A 21,850-nucleotide genomic window follows, 5' to 3' on the forward strand; every position below is an offset into this window, starting at 1 on the left:
TTTTACAGCAATAATGTTTGTGACAGTTTGACCGCATTGCTAACCTCATCACCCTGTCATCTGGTCTCAACACTTCTATCCCATCTCCAAAATAATATGAAGGCAACTGTGTTACTACTATTTTAACTTCTATTAGTTATTAAGAAAGGTGAGATACATTTTGCTCTGCTTAATTTAAAACTCACACTTTTGACAGCCCCATCGCGCTCATCCATATTTGGCCATAAATATATTTATTATGATAATACATGTATTTGTCTTTCAGCTTCACATTTGTACTTACTCTTCCAAACTGCTTTGTTCTCTGGTCCAACATTGCAGTAAAGGCTTGTCTAGACATTCCTGGAGCTGCCGTCTTCATAGCCTCAAAGGAATGGAACAGATCTTGGTGGAACAGGGTCTGTGCTTGCATGGTATCTGGCCAGTATCCACTCCTAATCAAGTCATTGAATTCTGGACCCCATTTCTTAGTGCAATGTTTGCATGTTAGCTCTGGAACATTAAGATCGTAACGGCCTAAGAACACATAAAGAAAAAAACAATAACAATGAATTAGAGTAATGTATTAGTTAAAAAATACTTTAAAAAAAACAATTTCACCAAAACCTACCATTTATGCACACCATTATGATAGGTCTACCAACAGAGACTGCAACATCGAAAACTTCACAAGAACATATCCTTGAAGGAAAGGATGTTGGAAGCAAACGGTCTGCAAGGTCAAAGTACAATCAGGATGAGATTTAACAATGTTGTAAGCAAGCACTATCATAACAGAATGCAATTTGAGATTAAAATGAGTTTCTTTGTGAGGGGGAAAAAAGGCTGATCAATTTTATAAAATGGGACACTAACCTTGTTTAGAAATGATGTATTTGCCATCCTGGAGTTTCACAGACTCTGTTGGAGGAATGTACTTGTAAAATCCATTACAGGTGGTTTGCCTCCTGTGCACAGGGGCGGCGCCAGGGGGGAGCTAGGGGGTGCTGAAGCACCCCCCAGGATTGCCAAAGCACCCCCTAGAAATATATGTTTTTTTTCGAAAATTATTATTATTATTTTTATTAAATTAAATCAGAAAGATTATTGATTACATCAATGCAAATGTGAAACAAACAAATGTTTGACCAAAAACATAAAGGCAACACAGGTGATATGATTAGGCCAATGGCCAGCACCCATTAGATTTTTTACCTACCCATAGGCTAAATTACTTTGTGACACTTGAGTGACTTCCTGTTAGCTGGAGCCCCAAATTATTTGCAAACAGCAAAGTGACAAATGGATCGTTTTTAGTCCTTAAACGTCCACGTGTGGACACTCAATCAAAACCAACTGAAAGCGAGAGGGATTATGCACATAATAGGCCTTGTGAGTACAAGTAGCTTACTTGGGTCTCGGTGTTTCATTCAAGCTCTGCCCTGTGTGTGTGTGTGTGTGTGTGTGTGTGTGTGTGTGCGTGCGTGCGTGCGTGCGTGCGTGCGTGCGTGTGTGGCACGAGCCATTTTGTGTGCGTGGGCGAGCGAGCGAGAGAGAGAGCTCGCGCACCAGTGGGTATCTACCGGAGATCGGTGTGGTTAGCATCGGGTGCTAGCTAGCCAAGCTAACGGATATAGAGAGCCGCAGTGACGCGTCGTAAAACCCGGAAGTAAGTTAGCATTTTTAGCACTTCCGGTTCCTTCCTCAAAAAGCAATGCACTTTTTCCATAGGGTTTTGGAAAATAGCTCGAAATAAGGTCTGTGGTTGACACAAATTTAAGAGGTAATTGACGTTTTGTTCTACGACATTAAATACATCAGCATTGACCCCACTGGGGATTTTTGAAGAGTTTACGTGTCTGAAAAACGATGGTTGTTACCGAGTGGCTGAATAGGACTACAGAAATTGTCGAGGCCGTTGTACGTCATCACGCCGAACACGTAAACACTCCCGGTAAGTTTGTTTTCCCCTGTGTGCTGCTGTACATGCATATCTTTAGTATCTGTATATATATATCTGACCATTAGAATCTGTATTTTTGAAATTGTCTTTTTTAACACCGTAGTTTTACAAATTATAGAACAATTAATTACCAGCATTTTCCAATTTTACTCGGCAGTTCGTTTCGTTAGCTAACGTTAGCTAAAGCTAGCGCTACTAGTTAGCTACGCAATGGTTTATTGCTTTGCTCCGGGTTGCAGCCACAGGTCTTCGCATGGAACATGCTCGTTCTATCGTTTCCCGGCCAATGTTTCCCAAAGGAGAGTCTGGATTCGTGCTATGAGGTAAGCTGATGTTACATTTTGGTCCATGTCACGGTGAAATGTAAATGATGGGTAGTGACTGTATCGCCGTTTTAGAGATGGCGCTGCTGAAAAGACCGCAACATAAGTAAAGATAATGAATACATCCTATTAAAACCTGTGTGGCTTATATGATAAGTCTAATTAGTACAAGCAGCATAACGTTTCACCATGTAACTAAAGATTGTAGTCAGGGAAATCAGTTTGACATATTGAACTAATAACAAATCACCTCTGGCTGGCAGAGAACTCTGCTCCATAGCTTCTCTTGGACGTAAAATCACATTTACATTTTACATTTATATTCAATTTAATATCCCATCCCTCACATACTTTTGTATATATAATAACTTATATTTTCTTTTTCTTTTTATGCTGCTGCAACACAAACATTTCCCAAATTGGGATCAATAAAGTAATATATTATCTTAATTAAGAAATATAACTATTATAATTAGTGTAGCAGCTGACACATATTTTCAGTATGGATTAATCTCCCATTTATTTATTTAGTTCAATTTTGATCTATAAAAATGTCAAAATAGTGAAAATGTTCACGAGACTTCAAAGTGCAAGGTTATATATTTAGGTGTTTTGCTTTAGCCTATGTACTGTATGTCTTAATGCTCTTATATGTGACGGTGTGACTTCCATGAAACTAATATTTTATATCTTCCCAACAGACGAGCTGACAGGAAGCTCAATGCCTGTTCCCGCATCTGCCGCTGTCATTTTCTTTTACAAAAGAGAAAAAGGCCTGTTTCATTTGAAGCACAGAATGTAGAAGAGCATTCCTACTGTCTGAGAGGGATAATTGATGGAATGGAGGAAGAAGCTGCGTGTCTAATGACTGAGGAGGAAGCAGGTCCATCAACACAGGCGGATGCTAATGAAGATCCTCAACCACTATCTGAGAATGCCGAGGAGCAAGCAACCACGGTAGAAGAACAACTTCAATCTCAGCAAAGACACATAATGCAGCTAGAGATCCAGCTAGAGGAGTCCAAGGCAAAGCAGAGTTACTGCCGTGACAAGTATTCTGCCTCTCAGCTGAGTGAAAAGGTTCTTCGGATGGAGACAGGATTGCCAGATAGAGACACATTCAGTGCTGTGTGTGAGTATGTTGCTCGTTTTGAGGGTTCCATTACATACCCAGAAGGTTGGTTCCCCAAAGCACTGAGTCTTGAAGACCAAGTTTTCATGACCCTCATGAAACTGCGTCATAATTACACACACCTTCATCTGGCTGCACTCTTTCACTGTGGTGAAAGCACCGTCAGAAATGTGATTGTAACATTTATAGAGGTTCTCCACAAATTACTTTTTAAGGACATAATGAGTACTGTTCCCAGCCGGGAGAAAAATAAAACCAGCTTGCCTTCTTCATTTCGGCACATCCAAAACTGCATAATGATAGTGGATTGTACGGACATCAAAATTGCTATCCCCAAGCAAATGGATATCCAGAAAGAGACCTACTCTGCTTACCGTGGCATGCACTCCTTCAAACTACTGCTCGGGGTAGCACCAAATGCTGTGATCACATACTGCAGCAAACTTTACCCAGGATCAACAAGTGACAAAGAGATAGTACGGGATTCTGGTGTTCTTCAGCATTTCAAACCTGGAGATCTGATATTGTCTGACAAGGGATTCTTAATCCAGAACATTCTTCCTGAAGGAGTCACTGTCAACATTCCCCCATTCCTCTGTCATGGCCAACTGACACACAGCGAAGCACAGGCTACAAAGCTTATCGCACAAAATAGGATTCACGTCGAGAGAGCAAATGCTTGTTTGAAAGAATTTAGGATCCTAAAGTTCATTCCATCTCACCTGAGGCCCTTCGCAGATAAACTGGTGCAGGTATGTTGCGCACTAGTGAACTTCCAACGTCCTCTCATAAAAGAGGTGGGAGAAAAATAGTGTCTTTTCACATGTAAACACATATGTTTCATACACATCTTTTCAAATCTGTAAGCCCCCCTCCCCCCCTCTCAATCAACTTCCTCTTGACTGACTTTTCTGTTTATTTTATTTTACTATATTTATTTGTTTGCCTGTCCTTGTTTGTCTGCCCTCCCTCATACTGTAAAGCGTCTTTGAGTTGTAGAAAAGCGCTCTATAAATAAAATGTATTATTATTATACTTTGTTTTAGATTTTGAGTTCATCATTACACTCAAACTGTCTTTTCATTGGGTGCATTTTATTTCTTTTATTTAGATTCTGCTTTTTAATCAATCCAGAAACATGTTTCATACTTTGTTTTACATTTTGAGTTCATCATTAAACTCAAACAATGTCTTTAAACTGGGTGCATTGTATTTCTTTTATTTAGGTTCTGTTTAATACACATTTTAATTTGACTCAGATGTGCTGATAATATCTGCAAATATAAATCTTTAAACTGTCTTTTTACCTTGAAAAGTCTGGCCTCTCGGGGTAGGCTCATGTTTGTTTTTCTGTCTTTCTCTATCAAAAACGTTACTCCAAAGAATGGTTTGTGATTTGGGATTCAGAGGCAGGCTTGAATCAAGAAACCACAATAGTTTTCTGCATGGACTGCCTTTTTTTATTAAGAAATATTATTTTGTAAATATGTTATTCTCTGTAGTGAAGGATTATTTGAATTATTTGAAGTATTAAAGTAACGTGGTATGGCAGGAAAGTTCAATCTGGTATATTCCTTTTAATGTCACCTTATATATATTCATGTGTGTTAAATTAGAAGGGACAAAGTATCTTTTCCCTCCCCCAATATATTGAGGTGAAGTCCTTGTGTTTAGAGAGAGATGTGAGCAGGGGACACCCTTATTTGGGGATAGCTCCAAAACTCTGGAATGTTTCCCTCGTAAAAGAAGGGTGTGCGTTACACATTCTTGGAGCAGATGTGTGTGTGTTTTCATTGCAGTAAATATATGTGCTACAGGATTACTGGTCAACTATACCTCTGTTCTTATTCTTTCATGTGTGGGTACTAAATGGCTACAAACATTGTGGAGAAATTAGCTTAAACATCTTTTATTACTCTATATGAAATGGAAGCAGTTTTTTATGACAGGGACGAGAGAGTTGGGGGAGGGGACACATTCCGAAGAGTTTCAGCATGTCAATTATCAGGGAAATCGACTTGTTTTCAATAGATGTGTGTGGTTAGTTACTTTGTATTAATAATAACAGTATGTGTAAAGGAAGCTGGAAATATGCAATGTGAAACCTTTTATTTGAAGTAAAGATGTGAACAATAGCTCAAACAAATGGAAAGGCTGTAAGACAAATGAGTGTGTTCTCTATATTAGGCCTGTGTGAAGTTTGACTATTTGAAAAGCATCTCTAATACTGCTTAAGAACATAGGTAATGTGTTCCTCGTTGTTATTGATATGAAAGTAATTAACATGTATTACGTATATTTAGCCAACTATAACAACTATATCTTAAAACATACTTTTAACTTGTGTGTGGTAACCTGAAGGGGGGAAGATGGACTCAGGGACAAAGGGCCATAAACGGGAGGTGTGTGTGCTGGCTACAAGCTGCTGTGTTGCACTGATTGGGTGCGACAGGCCATGTGTTGGTCTCTCCCAATAAGATGACCTCTGGGGGAAAGCAGGCACACACCTCCTCCTGTGTTTTAGTATGAAAGCCTGTGTTTTCCTTTGGTTCGCGCTCTTGTTTTTGACCGGCCGTTCCTGAGACCTGTCTCACACGGTGGTAGAACCTGAGCCCGGAGTACTCTGCAGAGTGCTTCGTGATTTCTTTGTATTTGTATTGTTACTCTTTATCATTAAAGCAAGATTATTGTTTAACTTATATTCTGGTGTTTCTTAATCCCTTCCTTTTTACGAATTCACCCAGCTTATCAAACGACACGCGGAGACGAGGTTGGTTTTAAACATCCTCCAAATCTCCAACAAGTGGTGACCCGACGTGTCTGAGTGGGGTGTTTTCGGGGAAGAGACCACCAGCGGCAAGCGGACGAATGGTCCGGAAAAGAGGCCTAGAATAATCTCTGACAACTAAAACGAGGATCCTTCAATTGAAAGGTGAGCAGAAAAGCCTGTTTCTATCGAAGGTCTGTAATTGGCTAAACTAAATTTTAGAGTTGTCAGAGACATATTCCGGTGTCATAGTTGTTGCGGTGGAATATACAAATACATATTTTAGATAGGTAGGAAAGTTATATAACATAAAAGTGAATCAACGAGGTATGTAAGACGAAGGTGAAAGGCCCCGTACTTTTTTCAGAAAGGAGACGGCTGAAGACTCGTTGGGGGACGTCCAGTGACCGTTTTCAGACGGCATCCAGGAGACGAATCTGAATAACAATTCTTAGGTTCATAGGAATCGAAGTTGAGTTATAAGTAAAATCCAAAGGAGAGTAACGCAACCTTCAAAAAGCAATTTTGAAGTGACCGGACCTCATTAATCCTTTGTTCTGTGGGGGTTGAATCTATAAAGCCAAACGTCACGATAAAGAGTTCAAGCCTGGGTTACGTCAGCGTCACATCGTTGAAAGACGGTGTTGAAGCGCGCTGAGAGGCTTGCTAAACTTGTTGGAATAAACATCGGACAATAAAAGCTGAATAGACTGTACGGGGAAAAAAAATTCTGTGAATATTTACTGGTACCAAAGACAGTAAGTCAGATCAATAGATATGAAGTCTGTGAATATTGACTGGTAACAGAAACAGCCTAAGTCAGATGAATAGATACGAAGTCATAATGAAGGGAGAATTTTAACGAGAGGAGCGTGAGTTAAGAGCTTACGAGAACAGTGGGTTCAAGCAGAAAAATTGAATAAAAGGATAGCAGAAGTGTTAATTGTTGAAAGAAGCCCCCCTTTTCCAAAGGAGGCTGAGAGCTACAGCAGGGGAGAGAGAAGGGGGTGTCAGTATTTGTCTGTGAGAGTTCCCCCCACCCTTTTTTCCTCTCGAGAGCAGCAGCAGCAGCCCGGAGTGTGTCTGCTTGCTTTTTTCTCTAGTGATCTGAAGTTGGAGTGAAATACATAGAAAATTAACAGATCAAGGTGTGATTTGAAGTGGTAGATATATTGAAATAAATAAGAAACAATGATTTGCTGCTATTTAAATATAGTCTTTGAGAACTGATTGATACCGTTGCATTGCGTTGTGAATTTCATGGTATTTGTCATTAACTAAGGATTGTACTTAATTATATTCCAAGGGGAAAATTATATTAAATACAGGAACAAAAGAGTAGAAAGTAAAGAGAAGGTTTTTGTAAGTTTGTCAGAGGGAATCTGTTAATGTTTAAGCATGACAGAGGTCCTGCACGAGGTTTTGCTCCAGCCATCTCACACGGTTACACAAAGGGGTGATTTATGAGAAACTTGTGGTCAGGAGAAATGAGATGTTTTGGAAAGTAGACAGAGAGAGAGAGAAAAGTAAGGTTGTTGCTAAAATATAGAGAGTAAAAGTTATATAAAGTTAACTACTATTCGGGAGAATGTCATATTGTTGAATGAGTAACCTAAAATAAGTGAAGATGGTGAAATAGTTTGATTAAGGATACAACCGGTAACTACTGATTAAATACACAGTGATGGTGTACATGAACATTGAGAGTAGATTAAGTTGTTTTGTTCTTCATGCTTTTCACCAGAAGTCATTTGAATTGTTATTATTTTTAGGTAGTGTTGTTTTGTGTTATATTTCTAGACTATAATGTACCCACATGCATGTGGTTTCTTTGTCCCAGTTCATTTTAAAGTCAGCCGCCTCATGGCTAAATCTATTTGACCCCATGAGGTCAAGAGTCATTCTGTTAGACCACCATCTTGTGAAAGACAAATCATTGTTCTTTTGTCACATTTTGAATTAGAAAAGAGTTCATTTTGCTAGATCAATTTATCTATAAATGTTGTAGTGGGAGTTTTGTGTTTGCTAACATTTTTAGGAACGACAACACCGGGAGATGAGTAAACTCAAGAATCCGTGGAGTGTAAATACATTGAAAAAAACACATTTTTATACTCTAACTTTTTGCACATCATAGACAAGGTATTTAGACAATATAAATAAATATTCACCAAAAGTAATAAGTAAAATGGAAAGTGTGCATAGGCCTACACTTGAGTCAAATTATATTACTGTGATCTGATCAGTGTGCTCTGCAGGTTTACTATTGTTCTAAGTAACAGTGGGATTTAAAATATTGGAGAAAGTATGGAGATGTTCTTTCGTAGTGTGTGAAATATGTGATGCTTGAAACAGGTATTTCAATTTATGGAAGAAAATGGTTTCCTGAAAGAGTCAGGTTGGGTAGATATGTAACAATGGATGAAACGATTTATAGAGGGAGTTTTTGTAATATCATTAGTAGACATTAATGGTGTTGTTTAGATGGCATTTAGCAACTAAGACAGATAGTATGATTAGAAAGAGACAGAGTGGAAAGGGTTGGATTGATTCAATCTCAGTGTGCTAGATTTCTTATGGATAATGCGTCCCGGGACCTGGACTCCCCCTCTGAGTTAGAAAGGCTACGACCCCGTCCCTCCAAACAGACAAAAGACCTAACCCAAAAGGAGGCTCATCCTTCTCCATCAAACAGACAGAGAACCGGAGCTGAACCGTCTCCACCTGAGGCATCCAGAACCAAACCGCTTGCTGACATACAGAAATACTCTCATCAGTCCCTCAGACAGGGCATGAAGCTGAGCCACGAGATTTGGCACAGGAGCAGAGTGGGGGACATGAGAGCAGAATCCGCCCTCCATGAAGCAGCAGAGAGACTGTAAAGGAGGAGATGAAATGCAAAGCAGTGCAAAGAACAGTGGCATGATGTGGGCTGCAGATGTGACTGGGCCAAAGGCTGCCTAAAATAGTTACAGCGGATGGATTCAAGAGCTGATGGACTGAAGAGAAGACAGAATCAGAGGAGTTGGCATAGTCGATTTGAAGTGAGGAGGTCGGGGTCACGGCTTGAGACAACCAGGGGAGGAGAAAAGGAAAACGGGAATGAGTGAGTTTACACATAAACACACTTATTCACAAAACGCACATAGAAGACACCACATTTAAAGAACTTGAATTGACTTGATAAATAAGTAAAGATAAAAAGAGGTATTAACCATGAATTAATCTATTGGTAAATTCAAAATAGCAGTGAAGAGGAAACTATTAATGTAAAATGAGAAAATCATCCTAAAAACACACTGAGGGTTAAAGGGGGAGACATGAGGGAAATATGCACTACACTTTAAGCAGGGGGTGTTTTGGAGTAGCACAGTGTAGAACCATATTCTTCAATCTTTCCATCATATTAATAAATCATTCTTCAAGAGATTTTTATTCATGTGTGAATAAAGTAGTGATCTCATTTGTTACAATATTGATTTCACCATTGTGGCATAGTTATTACCATAGGAGGGCTTTAGGATGGAAACAGTTTTTAATCCTTGATAAAGTAAAGGGTGATGGTTGCATGTTCGGACACCCAAGGTTCCACACACTGCTAAAGAGTTTAACATTGTTTTTAAGTAGACCAGAATTGAAGATAAATGAGTATAATGAGCTATGAAATGCAGAGCTACACAGATCCTAGTAATGTTTTGACTTAAGATAATAGTTATGTACACAAGTTTCTGAATTAGATTTCTTAGACATTTTAGTACTACTTAGTTGTAAATAAATTGCAGTAGTAGTAGTACTATTATGAAGTGAGTTTTGTACCAAGTTGCAGGAAATGTGGGAAGCAGCCGTCCCGATGACAAGTTACAGATATCTGACTTAAGGTGGTAATCGTGAATTGATAAATGATGGCGCTCCATATATGACGGATTTTTGTAGACAGAGGATACTGGCCTATGCTGAAATATCAAAGTCTCTGCAGAGCACGACACATGGCCAATGTAACTGAGACCAAATGACCTTTGACCCTGACTGACAGTGTGACTTGAGAACAGCACTATCAATGACTGACTCTGGGGCTGACCAAACTTGACTTTACAACCTGACAGTGTGGGTGTGAATGAATTTCTGCATGTGATCAGTGTAACTGCATGATTCTAAAACAATAACTAACCGAGCATGTCTTTGGACTAATACATTATTTTGGAGCTCCATGGGAAACACAGGTTTCCTACAATTCCACACATTTGGAAAAACGCACATGTGACCCGTTTCTAATTCCCACAGGAGTTGGCGGTTTGCAAATGTAAAACTCAAACTACAATCTAAAGATTCTGTTTCTTTTAGGACTGCCAGCTGGAAATGAACACTTATTTTCCCTGGAGTGTTTACTGTGAAAGATGATGGATATACTTTTGTGAATGATGTTTGGTATTTTCTTATAACCACTGGTTACCTGAAGGTTTTCTTCCCATACAGAAGTTTGTTACACATGTTTACATGTGTAAAAAGGGGGAGTGTGGGATATTTTCATTTAGGGACTGGAAGAAACCTGCCGCCCCAACTCAGATGTTCAATCTGACCATTGATTGACAGTTTTAGATTTAACCTGCTCCATATCTGGGGATAAGATAATGTTTGATGAATGTTGACATGTTTCTAATATTGATTGAGTTATAACAGGTAACACAGATGCAGAATCAGTGGCCAAGGGGCTACTGAGAGAGGTAATTCCAGAATGAGAATGAGAAGGTGAACTGTGATAATGAAAACAATTTTGTAATATTTCAACAGGTATTAAAGTAACTGAGGTTTGAAATGTAGAAAGAACATATTACAGCTAAGTTAAAACATAGTAATGTAATGAGATAGAATTTAATTTAGACAACATCTTGTAACTAGCCTGGTAAAGAAGTAAAAGCCATAGACTGTTTAGATCATTATGGGGATGTACATTTAATTTAAAGTCATAATAGAAAGACATTTGATGACAGTATGTTGAATTTCTGTATTCATTTTTCAGCTTGATAATATCCAAGCAGTGACAGGTAGAAGCAGTCTCGCCTGGAAATTATTCACTTTGTCAGTATCATGATTTTAGTTGTTTTTAATCCATAACATTAGTGTGTTCCATTACCAGACGTTAGCAGTTCATATTATATTTAGATTTTAAATGGGATCTCAAGGATTTCATTTATAATAACACAGATGCTTGTCAGGAATTCAGAGCTATTGAGATATGTTATTTAGTTCACCTGAAGATGTTGGGGTTTATTTTGTTGACACAGGCCAAGTATTAGAATTCTGAAGCGGCCTACCAGTGGTGGGTCAAACACCTGAGGGCCCAGAAGCACTGAGCGTAGACTTGAGGGGTGGGTATCAGATTTCTCCACACAGGTTGCTGACGCCAAAAGGGGGACCCGAGGAGCAGGAGGCCGACACAGCGGAGTTCGTCAGGCCTACGTGACTCAACCCCAGGTTCTCCGGCCTCTACAGAGTGACCCAGAGGACATCTCATGCCGTCCGCCGAGGAGCAAAGGGGGACATCTGGTACTACTGGAGCCAGTGTGCGGCGAGGAACACTCCGGCTAGGACCTTGGAGGACATCAGGATGGACCTGGCTATCGTCAACGCGGACATCCCTACAGCAGACGACTTGGAAGCAGGCATCAGCGGACTGGAGGAGAAGGACCTCGCGGACATTCCTACAGCAGACGACTTGGAAGCTGGCATCAGCGGGCTGGGGGACTTCTCGAGGCAGCAGAGGAGTCTACTTCTCTCTGATCAGATTCATCAGTTCCACCTTTGAAGGAAAGGCCGCATCTCCCCCTCCCTATCAGCTGCCCTTGTTGGCATATTCCGCTGAGGGGGGGGGGGGGGGGGGGGGGGGCCCTGATGATTCAACAACACGCAAGGATGCTGCTTTCTGGCACTCAGGCTCTCACTCTGATAGTTTCTTCACTGTCATTGGAGGTTGTTTTCTGTTCTCAAGGGTTTAATGAAGGGGGACAGACACAGTATCAAAGAATGACAGTAGTTTGTTTCAAATGTCGTATGTGTGTTGGTCTCGTGAGGCGAGACCAAAAAGGGGGAATTGAAGGATTATTTGAATTATTTGAAGTATTAAAGTAACGTGGTATGGCAGGAAAGTTCAATCTGGTATATTCCTTTTAATGTCACCTTATATATATTAATGTGTGTTAAATTAGAAGGGACAAAGTATCTTTTCCCTCCCCCAATATATTGAGGTGAAGTCCTTGTGTTTAGAGAGAGATGTGAGCAGGGGACACCCTTATTTGGGGATAGCTCCAAAACTCTGGAATGTTTCCCTCGTAAAAGAAGGGTGTGCGTTACACATTCTTGGAGCAGATGTGTGTGTGTTTTCATTGCAGTAAATATATGTGCTACAGGATTACTGGTCAACTATACCTCTGTTCTTATTCTTTCATGTGTGGGTACTAAATGGCTACAAACATTGTGGAGAAATTAGCTTAAACATCTTTTATTACTCTATATGAAATGGAAGCAGTTTTTTATGACAGGGACGAGAGAGTTGGGGGAGGGGACACATTCCGAAGAGTTTCAGCATGTCAATTATCAGGGAAATCGACTTGTTTTCAATAGATGTGTGTGGTTAGTTACTTTGTATTAATAATAACAGTATGTGTAAAGGAAGCTGGAAATATGCAATGTGAAACCTTTTATTTGAAGTAAAGATGTGAACAATAGCTCAAACAAATGGAAAGGCTGTAAGACAAATGAGTGTGTTCTCTATATTAGGCCTGTGTGAAGTTTGACTATTTGAAAAGCATCTCTAATACTGCTTAAGAGCATAGGTAATGTGTTCCTCGTTGTTATTGATATGAAAGTAATTAACATGTATTACGTATATTTAGCCAACTATAACAACTATATCTTAAAACATACTTTTAACTTGTGTGTGGTAACCTGAAGGGGGGAAGATGGACTCAGGGACAAAGGGCCATAAACGGGAGGTGTGTGTGCTGGCTACAAGCTGCTGTGTCGCACTGATTGGGTGCGACAGGCCATGTGTTGGTCTCTCCCAATAAGATGACCTCTGGGGGAAAGCAGGCACACACCTCCTCCTGTGTTTTAGTATGAAAGCCTGTGTTTTCCTTTGGTTCGCGCTCTTGTTTTTGACCGGCCGTTCCTGAGACCTGTCTCACACGTGGTAGAACCTGAGCCCGGAGTACTCTGCAGAGTGCTTCGTGATTTCTTTGTATTTGTATTGTTACCTTGTATCATTAAAGCAGGATTATTGTTTCACTTGTATTCTGGTGTTTCTTAATCCCTTCCTTTTTACGAATTCACCCAGCTTATCAAACGACACGCGGAGACGAGGTTGGTTTTAAACATCCTCCAAATCTCCAACAGTAGTCAGAAACCTAACACTCTAACAACCACAACATTGCAAAGGTGAGTAAATTACATTTAAAAACTATTCACAATTTCTTAAAATTACTATATTTGAAAATGATAGATTTATGATCTTTTTCATCGAACATATGAACGACTCAAACAAGGATCGCAGCAGCTACAAGAAAGATCTTCAAAGGGGAACCATAACATCCGGAAACTGAGTTTTCTCTAAAATATTTTTTTAAATTTTAACAGCAGTGCTCTCTGAACTCAGAACAAGTAAATTAATATGCCTTTTTGTTTTTCTGTCTTTTTCAGAAAATAACCACAACAGTGACAAAGGTGATTATTCCGGCAGTGCCAGCTTTGGAAGCATGTGGGCCTTGAAAAAGTCCTCAAGAGCCAACAGGTTAGGCTGCCAATTGTCATCTCGGGCTATCGGAATGATGACACTGTCTTTTGTAGTCCAGACCACAAAGTAGCAAGTCTCTCTTGCAGTGAGGTGAAGCTGACCTTGCACTTGGTGCCAGTAAGGATGTTCCTCACGCAGGCTGAATGTTTCTCCTTCCTTACTGACACAGAAGCCCTTGATTTGCAATGCTTCACTAATTGTCATTTCCCTGGCTCCGTAGGGACACTTTACCTCCAGCACAGCGGAAGACCCTACCAGACCATCTGGAGATGCCCCCAACACTCCTGATTGGGAGAGCCACAAACCTGACTCATGGACCTGCATCTGGGTTGCAGTGGTGAATGCCCTGACGCCCTCACATTCATTCACAGTCCCCCACTGTACAGACAAAATACCATCAAGGGCCTGTTGTTGCCTTAGCACCCTGGCAATAAGGGAAGCAGTCACACGCTTTGACCTCAGGACAGCTCCAAAGTTGCTGGCAGTCAACCTTCCTTTCCTGAACAAATGCCAGTTTGGGTTGGTTTGATGACCAGTGGTAGCCACCTGAATTGCCCTCTGTTGCTCTTCAGACAATGCCATGCTTGCCACAATTGCCTCAGGTCCTTGATGCCCAACAGATTTGAGAATTTCAGGAACAGTATGTTTTTCCAAGCTGTAGTGTTCCTCTTCTGGCTCGGGGGAGAGAAAACAAGACATTCCTGAGAACCTGCCCCCGAGTCTGTCCCTCAGCCAGTCACGATCTTCGGAGGTGGCCTCTCTTGTCAGCGGGTTGAATGAGTTATTGGTTGGAGGAAATAGTGTCATAGATATAAGTCATGGTTGATGACCTTCCGGGTCTTTCCAGCAGAGGGCGCGTGTTGCTTGCCGCGGGTGCATAATACATAAGACTTGAAGCAAGCTAACATCGTCTCTGTTTCCTTTGTCTTATATTTTCCCCATATTAGGTGAGTTCATCCGTGAGAAACGTTATATATGTAGACTGACTGTGTATAATATTAATGTGAATAGTGATAGTTGTTAGAGGTATTTTTGGAGGGTTTCTCTAGGTTCTGTAATTGTTGTAGCTGTGTATGCTAGCTTTGCGAGCGCCGTTAGCTATGCTAGCGCAGCTAGCTATGATAGTGTAGTTTAGCTCCAAGAAGGGGAGTTTGGGTGTTAATTTGGATATGTATGTTTGTACTGTGCATTTAAATAGTGACATCTTGTGTGTTAAATTGGATGTATGTTTGCAGTACGCGCATTGTTAGTGGTTGTTTTATATCAAGAATCCATGTTCTGTATTATACAGCGTGCTATGTGTACCATGTTGTTGGCGGATATAATACATAAGACTTGAAGCAAGCTAACATCGTCTCTGTTTCCTTTGTCTTATATTTTCCCCATATTAGGGGCATAACAATAGCTCCTCCACTGAATGTGTACGTTTAGCTGCCTTTGGTTTCTTCCACTGACAGGGGGTGTCAGTGCAGCTGAAATTGTGGATGGCAAAGATGGATAATGCAGCCGCATGACTGCATTTCCATTCTCCACGTGGGCATTCACATTTTGTGGAGAGAATTCCCTCTTCTCCTGTAGATACCTGTGGTGGTGGGATTGTTTCATTATTTAAAATATATTTACATTTGTAATGCCTTCCCAATTATCCCTTTAATTGTTTATAGCCTACTGTATGTTTATTTCCTGGATATTTCTGTGTTTTCTGGTGTGTAATATTTGTAATAAAGATTTCATGTGACACATAAAATGGATTTGTTGATGGGAATTAATGTGAATAAATTAACTCTAGCTTAATGGTACTCTCGCTATCACTACTCACCGACACTATAAACCTTGTCCCTCATGCTAGCTCTGACAACACCGGTAAGCACACCTTCATCTAGGCTGCACTGTTGTACGTGTCCTGACTTGTAGTGGTTCTCTCCTCTATCTACACTCTTCTTGTCATCTTTGTAAAATGATATCAGACTGGTAATTGACACAGCCATGACTTCTTGTGAAATTCAGTGTGGCTCAAATGAAAAGCTTTGTTAAAATATGCAAGTGCGCGAAAGTCAGTTGAAACGATCTTAAGTTGGCGTGACGTTGAAGTCATGCGACCCTGCTGCTGTACTGGCTTGTAGTTCGTTTATAGCATAACGTTAGCATTTTGCTTCTGCCGACTAGATTTATTATTCAAAAATTATAAAAGTAGGGTTGACATGTGGATATTATCCGGCTTAACAAAACGTGATCCATCTCTTAAATATGTGTCAACCACAGATCTTATTTCGAGCTATTTTCCAAAATCCTATGGAGAAATTGCATTGCGTTTTAGACGAAGGAACCGGAAGGAGTTTACTTCCGGGTTTAAGGACGCGTCACTGCGGCTCTCTATAAGGAGCTTTTTCAACAACAATGTGGAGGGAGAACTCTCTCCTCCTGTCAGACTGAGAGTCTCAGATACTGTAACCTCAGCTCAGGCGAAGTAAAGGACTCTCAGTGTTTAGATAGTTAACTTTAGTCTAGTTATCTCAGTGGGTCTCAAACGGTTTGTTTTAAAAGGGGAGTGATTTGTAAAATATCTATAAAGAAATAGAAAATCTGTTTACAGTTCTGTTTCATATGTATGTTGAGAGATGTATCCATAGATCTCTTCATTTTGCTCTCAAAGTGCACCAGATTGATGCTTTTAACTTCAATATTTAAAAAAAAATCTCCCGGGACCCCACCCGGGAGGACCCTCCTACTCCCCACTTGTAAAAATAGCACTTTACCCCTGATTACACCTATATGCCGTGAGCTGATTACCGAGCCTTCATTGTAACAGTCGCGGGTACACTGTGTGTGCGTGGGGAATGTTGCAGTAGAAAATTCAAATGTCGCGCTGGTGCATTAATGGGAAACCCTTAATGTTTGAGCACCCTCTGTGAAACGTCAAGCTACCCCACAGCACCCCCTAGAGAAAATCTCTGGCGCCGCCACTGACTGTGCAGAGTGTGTTTTGTATGAACCAAGATATCACACTCTGCACAAAACCACTCTGATGGCATACATTCCTCACAACGGATGACAGCTTCTTCCAGGAGACAGTGATTGCAGGTCATCTTGACGATATTCTTAGTTATTAATAAGTTGTCAACGTTCTGTGGCCTCGCCTGTTGCAGACACTGTTGAAATTCTTTTTGCCTTTGAGTCCAAGATGACAATGGTGGCACATCGCCAAAATCTTGCTCCTTAATGGTCTCAGAGTCCCGTAGAAGGTCTTCTAGTCTCTGCATATTAAAATCTTTAAATACAGAAATATAAATACATACCATGAGGAAAACATTTCATATGAAACATACCTTATCTAGAAAAAGTCTTCAAAAGTAGCTTTTTTCTTTCCAGGATCTTGGTAGCTTAGACATGGTGTTGTTATGGTGGAACTACTGCATGGAGGAGTACCATCTGTTTGGGGGGGAAATTATTCAAACCCAGTGCATGACATTAAGGATTTTGGGAGATGGCCCACTAAGCTAATTTACAGATGGCCCTGAGCCCAATAGAGATTGCCCTGAAAAATGCGTGCGGATGAAATGCCACGAAGGGTTTGGGGGGCCTCCCCCAAGAACATTTAGATTTTTGCAGGTCTTAGATGCTGTCTGGTGCATTCTCTAGACTGAATTATGAGATGAACCAGCACAATTTCAATTTTATTCTTCATTTCACTTGTTTGTTTGTTCTTGTTTGTGTTTGCTCGCTTGCATACCCTGCATAGCTATAAGAAATACTTAAGTTGTTGGTCAAGACACTTTCCATCTGATGAAGACAAATGCCTTCATCAGATGTAAAAAAGTAGAAAACATTACATTCAGTTGTTACTGCCAAAACAAACATTATTTACACTATTATGGCCCCTGTTAAAAATGTTTGTAATGTTATCTACTGTAAGTTGGTCGAACGAATGCCTCTTCATCCGGAAGCGGACCGAGCAGACCCGAGCAGCAGTCGAGAGGAGCCGAGCGCATCCGCGAAGCATACAAAATGGCGACATCAGAGTTCCCGTTGGCCGGCAAATCGAAATCTCTTCGGTCACAATAATTTCCCTTTAGCACAATACCGCTTCAGTTGCGCCACTTATGTGACAGACAAGAAGAGTATGTGACAGACAAGAATAGTCAATTCTAATGTCTAACACTTAATGTGGAGAAAGAGATGTCCTGTATGGATTGATTGTGTGTTGATCTGTTGGTAATGCCTCGGGGTTCCGGTGGGCATGTAAACAAATACATAATGCTGCGCTATACTTTGTGGCCTCACCCAGTTGCATAGCGACACTTATTGTTTAGGTGTCTTTTAATAAGCAGGTAGTCCTTTCATTAGCTAGAACTAGCTAGATCTGATCAATATGGACATAAACGCGAGTGAAGTCTAATCTGACGGGAGAGAGAGATCAGCTGCTGCTGACGAGTCGACACGCAGCACTGCATGATCACATGCAGCGGTGAGCGGACAAAACACACGCTTCAGGTTAGAATATCACACGTAGCTATTTTAATTACCTCTCAAACTACCTAAACTAGTTATAGATATGTTTAGTTTTACTGTCGGGTCACTCATTACTGGATCCGCGAGCTGCTGGCATAATAGATTGCCCGATCGGGCAACCAGCAGGTGAGGCTTCATTGCCCGAGCTAAATACTAGATGGCCCCGGGCCATCGGGTAGCCCTTAATGTCGAGCCCTGAAACCCATTAAACAGATTATTTTAGCTAATTGACAGATTTAAAGAAATGTTACAAAAACACCAACCTTCAGCAAACATGAAAAATATCAAAGCTCAATGTATTTTTTTTGCATTATCATGTAATTTACATCCGCTTATTGGTTTTAGTCCTTAGTCCTCTGACAAAATTGATGTGCAAATATATAGAAATATGAAGTATCAACAGCATTATTAAACCAGTGGCTACTTTAAATCACATATACTGACTTTGATTAAATTCATAAAATGTAGACTAACCATTAGAAGAACTTTTTTTCCTTCGTTTGCTGCTGGCCACACGTTGCCCATCTTGGTCTCTCTTCCACCAGGTCACTTTTGGTCGTGGTTCGTCTTCTTTTTGCGTCTCCTTGTTGAGTCTCCTTGTTGAGTCTCCTTGTTGAGTTTCTTTATGGACATGGAATTTAATGAAACACAGAGGGAGAAAAAATGGGCATTAACTAACTTGATTTAAATAATGACACTTTGGGTATAAAAAAACGAGAAACTTGCCTGTGTGTCCTCAACATATGCATCCCCAAGCAGAAGAAGAGCTTCTAGTTTGTTGGTTTTTTCAGTTTCTTTCGACATTGGGCTGAAACAAAAAAAGAAGGTGTTAGTTAGATCATAGATGTAGCTGTAATTTAAACTAGCCTAATATTAAGTGAATTAAAGTTTAGACCAACATCAGCATTATGAGGGAAAGGTATGATTAAAATGTTTTGGTATAGGGCATTGATGTTAATCTATTAGCAATGGAGGAACAAGAGTATGTGGATCTCCTTTGAAACCCCACCCCTGGTTTGAACAATAATTCAGTTATTATGAATTCCTAATGTATAACATATCATCTTCAGATGCATGTTTTTTGGTAACCTGTACCTGCTAATACGTTTTTACTTTTGGTTAATGCACAGAATATACTGGATCATGTATCGGCTAGCGGCTAGTAATGTCTGTTTAAATATCAACGGGACAAATATCTGAGCAGATCTCAGATCGGCTCGAAGAGTGAATTTAAGCTTTAAAACCCAAAATAGTGTCAAAAAGCTGAAGAAGCCCCATTATATTTACAACATGATCAACTATGTTACTATCGATTGATTTTAAACTGCAACAGCTCCGTAAAACGACAGACGTTAGCTAAGGCTAACTCAATTATGCTAACTGAGCAGTTCACGGTTTAACTAGCAAATAATTTGCACGCGTAAGCTTGTATGTCGACACATGGTGCTGTGTAAAGTGATGCAAAAGCTGAAATCATTTAAAAAACACTGTAAATGTCTTTATTACATTACAGAAAACGGGTTTACCTCGAGGAACTTCGTGTCAAGGAGGGTTCAATGTCTTCTTCTTCTTCTTCTTCTTCTTCTTCTTCTTCTTCTTCTTCTTCTTTTAATGGCGAATCGCCTCTCGAATTGGACTGCGCTGCGTCCAGTGGACCTTTAACGAAACGTGCTATGTGGGAAACACCATATCCCAGCGTGCATTGCGGCTACAACATCCAAATCTATCTATACGGCGCTGATCCAAATCATCGAGCTTGAACCGGGCCTACGTCTGTTTCCGGTGACTTTATTTTGAAAATCAGTTCCTGATGGACGGCTAAAAAGCCCAATATTATAGAATTAAACGAATAAATAAAAACAAGGATAATAGTGTGTTATTGTTGAGTAAATAACAGTGTGTTATTTAGAAAAGGATAACAAATTCGAAGGAAAAAAAGATTAAAAACAATACAGATTTCAGTATTTTGAGGCTCTGAGCCCCATTTATTTTCCTCACGGACGGCAAAAAAAGTCCGACATTATACGATTACAAATAAAATCAATAATCGTGGCTTGATATTGAGTAATAACATGTTTTTATGGACCACACAGCTTTCGGTCTTCTCAGACACGACCGTATCCATGCGTCTCATATGCACGCAAAACTCGGACTCAGATCTCAATGGGAATAGTTGGCGTATGATAGGTACGCAAAATCGGACTTTAGCGTATCTATTGCACGCATTTTCCAATGTGTAAAGTCGTGTCATTTGTAGGCAGACTGAAGAGAGTGGGTTGATATATATATAGGATATGTATATATACAATATATACAAATACACAATATTGGACATAGACTATAAAGGGCACAAAGTTTCATTCACTAATGAAAGTCAAACACATGTTTGTTTCCACTGTTTTATTGTGACTCTATTTTGGCCTAGTAGAACAATAAGCAGCAGACTTTGACTTGTTTATCATTTCTACTGGTGGTTCGTATTTGAAGCAGCATGGTTCAATCTGACTTCCTTTGATGCACATAATGGATGACAGTGTCCCATCAAGTGCAAGTCTGTTTCGACACTCTGTTTTGTTCAGTCCAATTACTGAGAAGACTCGTTATGCATCCGCATTAGAGTGAGGTAGGCATAGGACAAGCTGGGCCACCTTCCCAAGTCTGGGGAACTGTTCTTTACCAGTTACTCGGCTCTTCTGCATAGTCAAGTGTGCCCACACCATGTCCATACGATGGAATTGTTCTTCCTCTCCAACACTCACCAGGGCACCTTTCCAGACCATGTCAGGGATATCTGTTTCCTCCAGCATTTGGTACTCCAGGAACTCATTTGAAATCCTGCCCTGTTCCCTTGGGTCCTCAAAAGGAAGAAGGTGTTTGTATCTGGGCAAAGACAATTGCAACAACATTATTTATAATAGAAAAAAAATATTCAGACATTTATTTTGCCATTAGCTTATTGAATTATGTAAATAAATATACATAAAACAATAACCAATTCTCTATCCAGATAGAAATAAGTAATCCTTTACAATAACAGAATCTCCCGATGTAATATCTAAGCAAGCTGTATTTGTTCACCCATCTCAACTGCTTGTAAAGCCTGTCAAAATCACCATTTATCTTTAATTAACTTCTCACGTTGTTTAAATGCAGTAATGGTAAAGTGAAAATAAGGGTTCAGTAATTGTACCTTTGGAAAAAGTAGAGCACATCATCCACATGGGAGTTTTGTCTCTGCCTGAAGTCCACAAACTCAGCATGTGGCGGCAGGGGGTCATTGAGAGGTAGCTTCTTCAGTGCATATTCTGTAGACCGAAGCAGGAAGCCTCTTGCTGCCTTGTTGAATTTGGTGACATCACCTGAGGGAATCTCACCAGCTTCATGCAGCCTT

At 40.2% G+C, this 21,850-nt stretch overlaps 2 long non-coding RNA genes across 2 annotated transcripts; both read right to left on the reverse strand.

The window, feature by feature from the left end:
* Positions 1 to 261: 261 nt before the first annotated feature.
* LOC307013047 lies at positions 262 to 946 on the reverse strand. The gene is made up of 3 exons (XR_013800837.1): positions 856 to 946; positions 611 to 712; positions 262 to 516 (listed from the first exon to the last, which is right to left on the reverse strand). It is a non-coding gene; the product is annotated as an uncharacterized lncRNA (long non-coding RNA).
* A 16,264-nt stretch (positions 947 to 17,210) lies between these two features.
* LOC307046889 lies at positions 17,211 to 19,446 on the reverse strand. Its single transcript, XR_013810269.1, has 3 exons — positions 19,186 to 19,446; positions 18,934 to 19,080; positions 17,211 to 17,379 (listed from the first exon to the last, which is right to left on the reverse strand). It is a non-coding gene; the product is annotated as an uncharacterized lncRNA (long non-coding RNA).
* Positions 19,447 to 21,850: the final 2,404 nt, after the last annotated feature.

This window comes from Notothenia rossii (assembly GCF_949606895.1).
Source record: "Notothenia rossii genome assembly, chromosome: 7".
Classification (NCBI taxonomy): Eukaryota; Metazoa; Chordata; class Actinopteri; order Perciformes; family Nototheniidae; genus Notothenia; species Notothenia rossii.